General features: G+C 42.6%; 1 non-coding gene across 1 annotated transcript; it reads right to left on the bottom strand.

Moving 5' to 3' along the window:
- Nucleotides 1-4,841: 4,841 nt before the first annotated feature.
- On the bottom strand, nucleotides 4,842-4,912 carry TRNAG-GCC. Its single transcript has one exon. It is a non-coding gene; the product is annotated as a tRNA-Gly (tRNA).
- Between the last annotated feature and the right edge of the window lie 7,421 nt (nucleotides 4,913-12,333).

Here is a 12,333-nt window from a genome sequence, read left to right as displayed (position 1 = left end):
GCTTGCCAGCAATTGAGTTTGAGAAAGACCAGGGCTTCAAGCCAGATTCTGGAGTGAGGCAGAAATGGGGACTAGACAGAAAAGATTGTAGGCTTTTCAGACTAGAACTGAGAAAGTGCAGATGCAAACTAGGGTTTAATTTGAGGAGTCATTTAGAGTAGGTGTTGATTTAGGAAGATCTAAAAGATGTAGAATTAATGGAAAGGTTAATGATGGGCCTCTTGAAGTGAGCGAATGATGACAGATTATGGGATACACTTAGCTCGTAATTATTATGTATTTTAATACCTAGGTGCTATAAAGTGGTAACTAAAAATAAATGGTCATATATTTTTAAATAGTAGATTTCTTCCCTTCCCTAAATTTTTAACCTTGTTTCATGAAAACAAACCTAATTGTAAAGGTAAAGGAAACTCACACCAAGCAGCAGACAAAGAGACTGTATTAATTCTTCAGTTCACAGTAGGGAAGTATTGCTTGAGATTAGAGGATTATTTGTTTGCTTATTTACAATATTAATTTATATATTTGGTTTCTTGCCTTACAGATAATTTAGTCAGAAATGGCAGCTACCTACCTTAAGACAACAAACCCACAATCTATAGCATTCTCCCACCCAGCAATCTCACATACCTGGAACCCAGATGGGAAACTAGAATAATCCCCCAAACCTTTACCCATATAAATAGGTGTTATAACATTCATGTGTTAAGTCAGTCAGTACTTTTCAACCGTAATAAACCACTCAAGCCCTTGCTCATTATTTGTTTACTTTAATTTTAGACATAATGATAATAAGCTTGGTTATCAGGGTTTATTTAGCCCACAGGAGACCACAGGAGCACGTGGCTGCACATTGCCTTGGCATGAACAATTATACAAGGGTTTTCACATCCATCATTAGCTGCTCAAGGCAGACACAGCAATAGCATCAAGAAGTGTCAGTTGAGTGCCTGACAGCCCCAAGAAGACAGAATAATTCTAAACAGTAGGCAGATAAACCACAAAAATAGACTAGTCTGTAGCCATGGTTGGAAAGAAAGAGAAAGACATATGTCACTATTCTCAGATGGCATCTCTAGCCAGACTCAGAACCCCACGTGCATAAAGAGGTTGTCCAGTCCAGGCTCCTGGTTAGCGCACAGTTCACATCAACAGTTCTCTTTTTGGGTGGTCAGATAGTTCTGCTGATGTTTTGGCAAGGAATCTGTGATGATTAATTTTATATGTGATTTTTTTTTTAATTTTTAATTTTTTTTTTTACCAGCACTCCTGATTTGAAATGGATTTTTTTTTTTTTTTTTTTTTTTTTTTTTTTTTTTTTTGAGACGGGCTCTCACTCAGTAACCCAAGCTGGAGTGCAGTAGCACAATCACAGCTCTCTGTAGCCTCAATCTCCCAGGCTCAAGCAATCCTTCCATCTCAGCCTCCCTAATAGCAGGGACTACAGGTGTGCACCACCACCCCCTGCTAATTTTTATATCTCTTTGTAGAAATGGTGTTCCTCTATGTTGTCCAAGCTGGTCTTGAACTCCTGGGCTCAAGCAATCTACCTGTCTCAGCCTCCCAAAATGTTGGGATTGCAGGTGTGAGCTACTGCACTGGGCTAATTTTACTTTCTTTAACTTGGCTGGGTCATGATACCCAGATATGTGATCAAATATTCTTCTGAATGTTTCTGTGAGCATGTTTGTGGATGATACTGACATTCAAGCTGGTGGACTTTGAATAAAACAGGTTAGTATTCCTTTTTTTTATTTGTGAGACAGGCTGATATGGTTTGGCTTTGTGTCCCCACTCAAATCTCATCTCCAACTGTAATCCCCACATGTTGAGGGTGGGACCTGGTAGGAGGTGATTGGATCATGATGGTGGTTTCCCCCACGCTGTTCTTGTGATAGTGAGTTCTCCTGAGATCTGATGGTTTAAAAGTGTGGCACTTCCCCTCATTCTCTGTCTCTCCTGCCACCTTATGAGGGAGGTGCTTGCTTCTCCTTTACCGTCCACCATGATTGTAAGTTTCCTGAGATCTCCCCAGCCATGCAGAACTGTGAGTCAATTAAACCTATTTTCTTTATAAAATATGCAGTCCCAGGTAGTTCCTTCCCCACACCTGCCCCCGCCACACACACACACACACAACCTCTGAGACAGAGTCTTGCTCTGTCGCCCAAGGTGTAGTGCAGTGGCACGATCTCAGCTCACTGCAACCTGCACCTCCCGGGTTAAAGCAATTCTCTTGCCTCAGCCTCCTAAGTGGGATTACAGGGGCATGCCACCACACCCAGCTAATTTTTGTATTTGTATTTGTATTTTCTTTTCTTTTATTTATTTTTTGAAATGGAGTCTTGCTCTGTGACCCAGGCTGGAGTGGAGTGGTGCGATCTTGGCTCACTGCAAACTCCACCTCCCGGGTTCACGCCATTCTCCTGTCTCAGTCTCCTGAGCAGCTGGGACTACAGGCACCCACCACTACACCCAGCTAATTTTTTGTACTTTTAGTAGAGACGGGGTTTCACCGTGTTAGCCGGGATGGTCTCGATCTCCTGACCTTGGGATCTGCCTGCCTTGGCCTCCCAAAGTGCTGGGATTACAGGCGTGAGCCACCATGCCCAGCCAATTTTTGTATTTTTAGTAGAGACAGGGTTTCACCATGTTGGCCAGGCTGATCTTGAACTGCTGACTTCATGATCTGCCCATCTTGGCCTTCCAAAGTGCTGGGATTACAGGCATGAGCCACCGCGCCTGGCCCCAGGTAGTTCTTTATAGCAGTGCGAAGATGGACTGATACACAGGGTCTCTTACTCTGTTACCCATGCTGGAGTCCAGTGGCACAATCTCAGCTCACTGCAGCTGTGACCTCCTGGAATCAAGTGATCCTCCCACCTCAGCCTTGTGAGTAGCTGGGACCACAGGCATGCGCCTCCATGCCCAGCTAATTTTTGTAGTTTTTGTAGAGATGGGGTTTTGCCACGTTGCCCAGGATGGTCTCGAACTCCTGAGCTCAAGGGATCCACCTGCCTTGGCCTCCCAAAGTGCTGGAATTACAGGTGTGAGCCATCAAGCCTGGCCCAGATTACTCTTCCTAATGTGGGTGAGTCTCATCCAATCAGTTGACGGCTTGAATAGAACGAGTTCCCTGCCACACAAGGGAATCTGTAGCAGATGACCTTGGGACTTGAACTGCAACATCAACTCTTTCCTGGGTCTTCAGCCAGCTGGTCTCGCCTGCAGATTTTAGACTTGCCAGCCTCCATAATCATGTAAGCCAATTTCTTTATAAACAAGTTACCTTATGTATATACACATCCTATTGATTCTGTTTCTCTGGAGAACCCTGCCTAATACAAAAATCCCTTTCCAAATTAGGACATGACACAGTGCATAGCTCTGGATGTGTCATTAAGTAAAAATTCATACTGAAAAAATGTTCTTTGTAGCATTATTTATAATAGCAACAAATTGAAATTAGCCTAGATATACATCAATAATGAATTGAATAAATGAATTATAAAACTACTGTGACTCCATAGAAAGCAATTGAGATACAACTATATAAAATGGTGGTGGTGATATAAAAACATAACCAAGGTAGATTGTTAGAGGAAAAAAATGCAATTTGTAGTGAAGTACACATAATCGGATCCCACTTATGTAGAAATTTATATAGTTGGAAAATAGTATAATAAAAATAGCTAACACTTACTGAGGGCTTCCTATGTGCATTCACTTCATTCATTCAATTCAACAAACATTTATTGCATGCTGTGCTGGGTGACAGGCACTCAGCAGTAAATTAGACCAGTGGTTCTGCCCCCAGAGGACATTTGGCCATGTCTATAAATATTTTTTGTTGTAGGTAGAAGTGGGCAGAAGCCAGAGATGCTGCTACACAACCCACAGTGCGCAGGACACCAGCCCCTCTTTCCTCTGCTGGAAATTACTCAGTAGTACAGAGGTTGAAAAACCCTAAATCAGGCTGGGTGCGGTGGCTCACGCCTGTAATCCCAGCACTTTGGGAGGCTGAGGTGGGTGGATCACAAGGTCAGGAGTTCAAGACCATCCTGGCTAACACGGTGAAACCCCGTCTGTACTAAAAATAATAAAAAAAAGTGCGTCCATCTCTTCCTTATATGAACTATTGTGAAGACTAGGGATAAAGTAAGTAAAGAGCCTGGATCTATCTGAAACACTCTTGTGAAGTGTTAACTATTATTTTTACTGTTTTCACCCATATTCTTGCATATGTTTAGTGTCTTACAGGAAGAGGTTAAAAAGTGAAGGGGTGGGGGCAATAGGGAGCAGGGAGAATATAATAAAGGTAATAAATAGAAGATAGGAAAGGGTAGTCCAAAAACAAGTGTCGGTTCCAGAACTTGCTTCCTAGTAAAGCAAGGTCCTCAGGCCATCTTTTCTGAACTTTGATTCCACTGTATTTTCAGTTTGTGAACAGTGATTTCAATCAGTCCATTTTAGCTGACAAACTCATACCATTTGAGAAGATTCATAACCCCAGAGAGAACTCTTACCAAGGAGGTATTAACGTGGCAAACACATGCGCAAACTCCAGATGGCTGAGCTGGACATGTTTGGGGGAATGTCTCTCTCCTGAGTGAGGAGGAAATGCTATATGGGAGGAAAACTAGAGTCTTTTGTGATAAAGGATGGTCAATCAGTCATAGGGTCACAAAGCCTGTCCTATAAATCATTCAACTTAAGAAGCATCTGGGACCCCCGAAAAGTTTTTTTGCATGTTTTTCAGATGAAGTTTCGCTCATTGTTGCTGAGGCTGGACTACAAATGGCTCACTGAGCCGCCTGGCCCAAAACAAAGCAAGGTACTGCATGGGCCGGGAATCAAACCCGGGCCTCCCGCATGGCAGGCGAGAATTCTACCACTGAACCACCCATGCACCATGGAAGTGTTGGGGAAAAGCAATAACATCATCGGAACACGACTAGAAGATGCTCTTTGTAGCTAGAAAGATAATAGATAACAGAGAAGGAAGATTATAATATTTTGGCCACTTGGCTGGGCATGGTGGCTTATGCCTGTAATCTCAGCATTTTGGGAGGCTGAGTGGGGAGGATTGCTTGAGCCCAGGAGTTCGAGACCAGCCTGGGCAACACAGGGAGACTCTTGTCTCTACAAAAAACTGAAAAAAAAAAAGAAAAAAAGAAAATGAGCCAGACATGGTGGCAACGCGTGCCTGTAGTCCTAGCTACTCAGGAGCCTGAGGAGGGAGGATTGCGTGAGCCTGGGGGGTCAAGGCTGCAGTGAGCTGTGGTCATGCCACTTGCACTCCCGTCTAGGTGACAGAGTGAGGTTCTGCCTCAACAACAACAAAAAAGTTGGTCACTTGAAGTACTGCTACTTATTGATTCATGATACAATTAAATGTTGCCTCTCCAGATTGTTTGGGGGAATTGGGGTTTTTTTTTTGGAGAATAAGATGCTCCAGATAGCTGTGTGACTACCTCTTGAATAAACACCAATTTTTTTAAAAAATGAATTCATTTATATGAAAATATAAATTGAATTAAATGCTATTTATATTAAATGCTTTCCTGCCTTCTTAAGTAGAATGTGCTGAATAATACCTTACTCAGTAGAGTAAGGTATTAGGTGCAGAGGACTCAGCACCGTGATAGCCATTGCTGATTATTGCAGTAGTGAACTGTGATTCAGTGATGTGGGACACACTGTCAAGGAAGTAAATACAATAAGAGCTCCACATACACAAAGTTCAGAAAAAAACAAAGCACAGGAGACTGTTTGCTTTCTAACTACTCGTTTCAGCCCTGGACTCTGGTGTACTTTCCAGCATGCCCCACTTCAGGAAGGATATTGGCAAAGTGGAGTATTCTAGCTAAGAAAAGAAGCTAGGATGGTAAAGGCTGTTGAAACAAGGTTCAGCCAGCAGAATGTCTGAAAGCGTTAGAGAAGCCTAACTTAGAAAGAGAAAACTTATGTATAAATATTTAAATGCTGGTAGTATTGTCTTGTGACGATGCCTTGGATAGAAATCTGTAAATATCAACCTGGTCTCTACTAAGACTACAAAAATTAGCCAGGCATGGTGGTGCAAGCCGGTGGTCCTAGCTACTCAGGAGGCTGAGGCAGGAGAATCGCTTGAACCTGGAAAGCGGAGGCCGCAATGAGCCGAGATAGTGCCATTGCACTCCAGTCTGGACAACAGAGCGAGACTCTGTCTCAACAACAACAACAAAAAAAAAAAAAAAAAAAAGAGAGAGAGAGAGAGAGAGAGAGACAGAGAGAGAGAGAGAGAGACAGAGAGAGAGAGAGAGAGAACTGTAAATATCTAATAGAATACTAAGACTAATTGGTAAAAATCATTGCAAAAAAGCAGGTTTGGGGCCGGGCACGGTTGCTCACGCCTGTAATCCCAGCACTTTGGGAGGCCGAGGCGGGTGGATCACCTGAGGTTGGGAGTTCGAGATCACCCTGACTAACATGGAAAAACCCCGTCTCTACTGAAAAACCAAAATTAGCCGGGTGTGGTGTCACATGCGTGTAATCCCAGCTACTTGGGAGGCTGAGGCAGGAGAATCGTTTGAACCCAGGAGGCGGAGGTTGTGATGAGCCTGAGATGGCGCCATTGCACCTCAGCCTGGGCAATAAGAGTGAAACTCCGACTCAAAAAAAAAAAAAAAAAAAAAAGCGGATTTTGATTCAATATGAAAGAAACTCTTTATAATTAATTTTGGTTCATAATTTGTGTGCAAGATCTTACTTGGTTTTGCAGGTAACAGAATAATGAGCGAACAGAAGTCCCAAACTCAAGAAAGACATTAACCTAGGGTAGCTAGAATGGAGAGTGCATGAGGCCAGGAGCAATGAGAGTTGGAGAAGCAAATGGGACTAGATCATGGAGGGCCTGGAAAGGTAGGATTGTTTTAAATAAGAAACTGGAAGTGATAAATCATTTTAAAGTATTTTTAACTCACATTTTAATTACAAAACTAATTAGTATAAAAGTAAAATAAGTTTATTAAAAATTTAAATATATCAAAATATGTTATGTGAAAGTGAAAGTTCACCCTAACCCCAATTTCCAGATTTACCTGTGAGTCGTTTAACCTGTGTCTTTTTTTGAGAGAGAGTTTCACTCTTGCCCAGGCTGGAGTGCAGTGGCGCCATCTCGGCTCACTGCAGCCTCCGCCTCCCGGGTTCAAGCAATTCTTCTGCTCCAGTCTCCTGAGTAGCCAGGATTATAGGCGCCCACCACCACGCCTGGCTAATTTTTTTTAATTGAGACGGGGTTTCGCATGTTGGCCAGGCTGGTCTCGAACTCCTGGCCTCAGGTAATCCACCTACCTTGGCCTCCCAAAGTGCTGGGATTACAGGCATGAGTCACTGTGCCTGGCCTGTTTTTTTTTTTTTTTAGATGGAGTCTCACTCTGTCACCCAGGCTGGAGTGCAGTGGCACAATCTCAGCTCACAGCAACCTCAGCCTCCCAGGTTCAAGTAGCTGGGATTACAGGTTCGTGTCACCATGCCAGGTTTTGTATTTTTAGTAGAGACGGGGTTTCACCATATTGCCCAGGGTGGTCTTGAACTCCTGACCGCAGGTAATTCACCAGCATCCACCTCCCAAAGTGCTGGGATTACAGGTGTGAGTCACCGCACCCAGCCCCTGCCCTGTGTCTTTACATAAATTTTATTGCTATGTGTTCCATATCTATAAAATGAGGTCATAATAGTCCCTACCCAATAGGGGCAACATGAGAATTAAATTAATTACTGCCAACTCCATAAAGGCAGGGATTTTGTTTGATTTAGGGTTTTCTTTTTTTTTTTTTTTTTTGAGACGGAGTCTTGCTGTGTCCCCCAGTCTGGAGTGCAGTGCTGCAATCTCAGCTCACTGCAAGCTCCGCCTCCCAGGGTTTCTGCCATTCTCCTGCCTCAGCCTCCCGAGTAGCTGGGACTACAGACACCGCCACTGCGCCCGGCTAATTGTTTGTATTTTCAGTAGAGACGGGTTTCACCGTGTTAGCCAGGATGGTCTCTATCTCCTGACGTCGTGATCCACCCGCCTCTGCCTCCCAAAGTGCTGGGATTACAGGCGTGAGCCACCTCGCCCAGCCTGGATACACTTATTTTACAGATGTAAAATTGGCTGTTTAGTAATTATTCAGGCCCCTAAATTTATTAAAGGGGAAACAAAAAAAAAATTGTAACCCATCATTAGATATCACTGTACCTGTGGGGAGAATGGAAGAGGAACATTTGTGATGGATATGTGCAAAAAAAAGAAAAAAAACTTCAAGAGCCATTGATGATTCTTTTAGGGAAAAAAAATGGAAGAATTCTGAATTAAGGTGAAAGGGCCAAGGAGTGTTGGGAGTGACTTTCCCTGACTAATACTGAGTCAGATTTACTTTGAAGTTGGAGCCATTAGACTTTTGAAAACCTATAGAAAAGAGAGTGGATGGTAGATAGGCAGCTAAAAAGTCTGATACTTTATTTTTGTATGGGCTTACTATTAAGATTATTGGGAAGTCGTATTTGGGTGGGAATATTTCTATATCCAATAGTTTATATTTGGGTGAGCTGACATTTAGATTGAATCTACAGTATTATTACTATACAGCTTTGAGATCTGAGTTTGTGAAGCACATGGTTCATAACATAAAAAAGAATGATTTGACGTCTCACAATTTTCATTATGAGAACTTGGATGAACAATATCTACAGTAATTTCTAAGTCTCACACCATTCTAGCCATACCCAGCCTGGGTGACAGAGTGAGACCCCATCTTCAAAAATACATACATAAATAAATAAAAGAAGAATAAAGAAAAGAAAAATGGAGATTTATTTGTATATGTGTGTGCAAAAATCGGGAAATTAAGACAAAATATTCTGAAAGTATGAATCACAAAATTATATTACTTGACATATGATCAGGATCACAAACTGAGATAAGAAAATTGTATTTTGAAAGATTCATGCTAAAAAAGTTGGGAAACTGTATAAATGATTACAGCATGAAATTTAAGAAAATAATAAGGCAAACAGTTTTATCCTGGATAAAACGTTTTTTGGTGGGATGGTGGGGGTTGGGGGGTGTTCTGGTGAAGACTAAGGAACCTGCTAGACAAATTCTAAAAGACCTGAGCTGTAACATATTTATTTATTTATTTGGATTTGAGTCTTGGTCAGGAGTGGTGGCTCACGCCTGTAATCCCAGCACTTTAGGAGGCCAAGGTGGGCAGCAGATCACCTGAGGTCAGGAGTTCCAGACCAGCCTGGCCACAGTGAAACCCCATCTCCACTAAAAATACAAAAATTAGCTAGGTATAGTGGCGTATGCCTGTAATCCTAGTTACTCGGGAGGCTGAGGCAGGCGAATCGCTTGAACCCGGGAGACAGAGGTTACAGTCAGCCGTGATCGTGCCACTACACTCCAGCATGGGTGACAGAGGGAGACTCTGTTTCACAAAAAAAAAAAAAAAAAAAAGATTTGAGTTTCACCATGTTGACTAGGCTGGTCTTAAACTTCTGGCCTCAAGCAACCTTCCTACAGGCGTGAGCTACTGCTCCTGGAAAGACTATATTTCTTTGAGTCGTAGAATTTAAAGACCATCTGGAAATAAAGTTGGCTTGGAGGGAGGATGAAGAGATTGGAGCTGTTCATGGAAAACAAAACACTACCACATTTTTTCCCTTGCTCTTCTGCCAATAAATATTAGTTGACCTCCTTCCTGCATTGGTCTCCCTCCTTGCCACCCCCAATTTATTTATTTAGATATTCTAAATGTGTGAGTAAACCTGAGAAAAATTTGACCTCATGAAACAATGTAATTTCCATTCTCAGTTCCTCTGAACCAGGGAGCCGTCTATATCCTCATTTTCAGAAGTAAGATTTGCAGAGAACTGCAAATCCATGTCCATCACCAGTGTAAAATTTATACAGATAGGAAACTACAAGTAGGTAGAGTTGTTGTTAAGTTCAGCTCTGTCTGATTTAGAAATGAATCTCGTGTTTGGATAATCTAGTCTTAGCTCATTCTATTTATTCAGCCAACTTATTTCCTGCACAGATCCCTCCTTTGCCTGCCAACTGTAATCATTTTTTCTTTTCGTGTTAGTTCCTACTACTCCTATTTGAAATGCCACCACATACAGCTTGCAGTTGCTTTACTTTCAGTCTAGTTGGTAAGCCAATTCTTCCCAATCTCTTGATTTTCTGATCATTCCTTCCATAATGAATCTATGATCTGATGGAAAGAGAACATTTTTCGTTGAGTAACTTTAGTTATTTTTAGTATATCCCTTACTCACTCTCCTAAGTGATGTCACCTCTCATATTGCCTCATCAGGAAAATGAAGAAGTAGGATTAGATAGGGTGTCCTTAATTCTGGGTGCATATTAGAAGTATTTGGGGAACTTTAAAAAATACTACTTAGCTGGGCCTGCTGGTTTATGCCTGTAATCCCAGCACTTTGGGAGGCCAAGGCAGGTGGATTGCTTGAGCTCCGGAGTTCGACACCAGCCTGAGCAACATAGCGAGCCCCTGTCTCTACACACACACACACAGCTACTCCTTCACCACATAAAACAAGCATAATCACATTTTCTTAGCATAAGACCTGGGTGTTGTTGGCATTTTATTAAAAGCTCAGCCAGAGTTAGAAATCACAGGATGAATGATTTTCATATACCTTTCCAACTTTATGATTCCCTTATTCTCTTTTTTAAAAAAGTTTTTGTAGAAACGGGGGTCTCCCTGTGTTGCCCAGACTGGGATCAAACTTCTGGGCTCAAGTGATCCTCCTGCCTCAGCCTCCCAAAGTATTGAGATTTCAGTCATGAGCCACTGAGCCCGGTCGATTCTTTTTTTTTCTTTTTTTTTTTTTTTGACATATTCTTGCTCTGTCACCCAGATTGAAGTGCAATGGTGCGATCTTGGCTCACTGCAACCTCCGCCTCCTTGGTTCAAGTGATTCTCCTACCTCATCCTCCTGAGTAGCTGGGATTACAGGCGCCCGCCACTACACCTGGCTGATTTTTGTATTTTTAATAGAGATGGTGTTTCAGCATGTTAGGCTGGTCTCGAACTCCTGACCTCACGTGATCTGCCGGCCTCGGCCTTCCAAAGTGGTGGGATTATAGGCATGAGCCACCATGCCCAGCCCCTTAATATTATACTTACTGACTTGCACTGTTTTTCCTCTGTAATTTTTGTAGACACTAAAGAAGATGGGCTTTCTTGATGTGATTCATTAACAGTTTGAATATGACTACTAATATCATACCTATTACATATGATATTAGTGATGTTATGTGACATTGTTATGTGACATTTTTTTTTTTTTTTTTTTTTTTTTTTTTTTTTTTTTTTTTTTGAGGCGAAGTCTCGCTCTGTCGCCCGGACTGGAGTGCAGTGGCCGGATCTCAGCTCACTGCAAGCTCCGCCTCCCGGGTTTGCGCCATTCTCCCGCCTCAGCCTCCCGAGTAGCTGGGACTACAGGCGCCCGCCACCTCGCCCGGCTAGTTTTTTTTTTTTTTTTGTATTTTTAGTAGAGACGGGGTTTCACTGTGTTAGTCAGGATGGTCTCGATCTCCTGACCTCGTGATCCGCCCGTCTCGGCCTCCCAAAGTGCTGGGATTACAGGCTTGAGCCACCGCGCCCGGCCTGTTATGTGACATTTTAACCACAAGGGTATTAAGAAAAATAAATACAGTAGAGAGCAGAGCTTGTGCGCACATTTCTTAAGATGTTAAAAAAAAAAAAAAACTTAATGTTTTTTTCATGACATCTTAATGCTTCCATATGCGAAATGCTGAATGTGCAAGTAAGATGCCTTCCATAGTGTCTCTACTGAGAGAGACAGTCAAGAAAACCAGTGATTCAGAGAGGTGTGCATGAGATGCGATGGCAGCAAAAGAAGAGCTACCTGTCTCAGACTGGGACGCAGGGGATGATTTCCACAATCCTATGTCTGAAACTGAGCACTATACAAGTATCTAGAGGAAAAGGGGTGGAAATTGAAGGGTAGCGAGACAGGAATAATACAGGGTGATTGTAGGAGAATAGAAAATTCTAGGCAGCCGTTTCACAGGACTAGCAAAAAGGAAACTGTTGAAATAGCTGCGTAAACTAGGGGCTGATACTTTGCAAACCAGGGTGTAGACCCAGCTGGCTAAGGCTGACTGGACCCAACATGGTGCTGGATTTGACCTAGGTCTCACGAGGACTTCCCTGCACATTCATTAACATACTTAATCACATGCCCGTCAATGCCATGAGACTTCTGGGAACACCCATATTTGGTGTAAAAATGGGTGGCACCACATTTCCAAGA

This window comes from Rhinopithecus roxellana, chromosome 13 (genome assembly GCF_007565055.1).
Source record: "Rhinopithecus roxellana isolate Shanxi Qingling chromosome 13, ASM756505v1, whole genome shotgun sequence".
NCBI lineage: Eukaryota > Metazoa > Chordata > Mammalia > Primates > Cercopithecidae > Rhinopithecus > Rhinopithecus roxellana.
The sequence above is the reverse complement of the archived record's forward strand: the minus strand, read 5'-3'. Positions and strand labels throughout refer to the sequence as shown.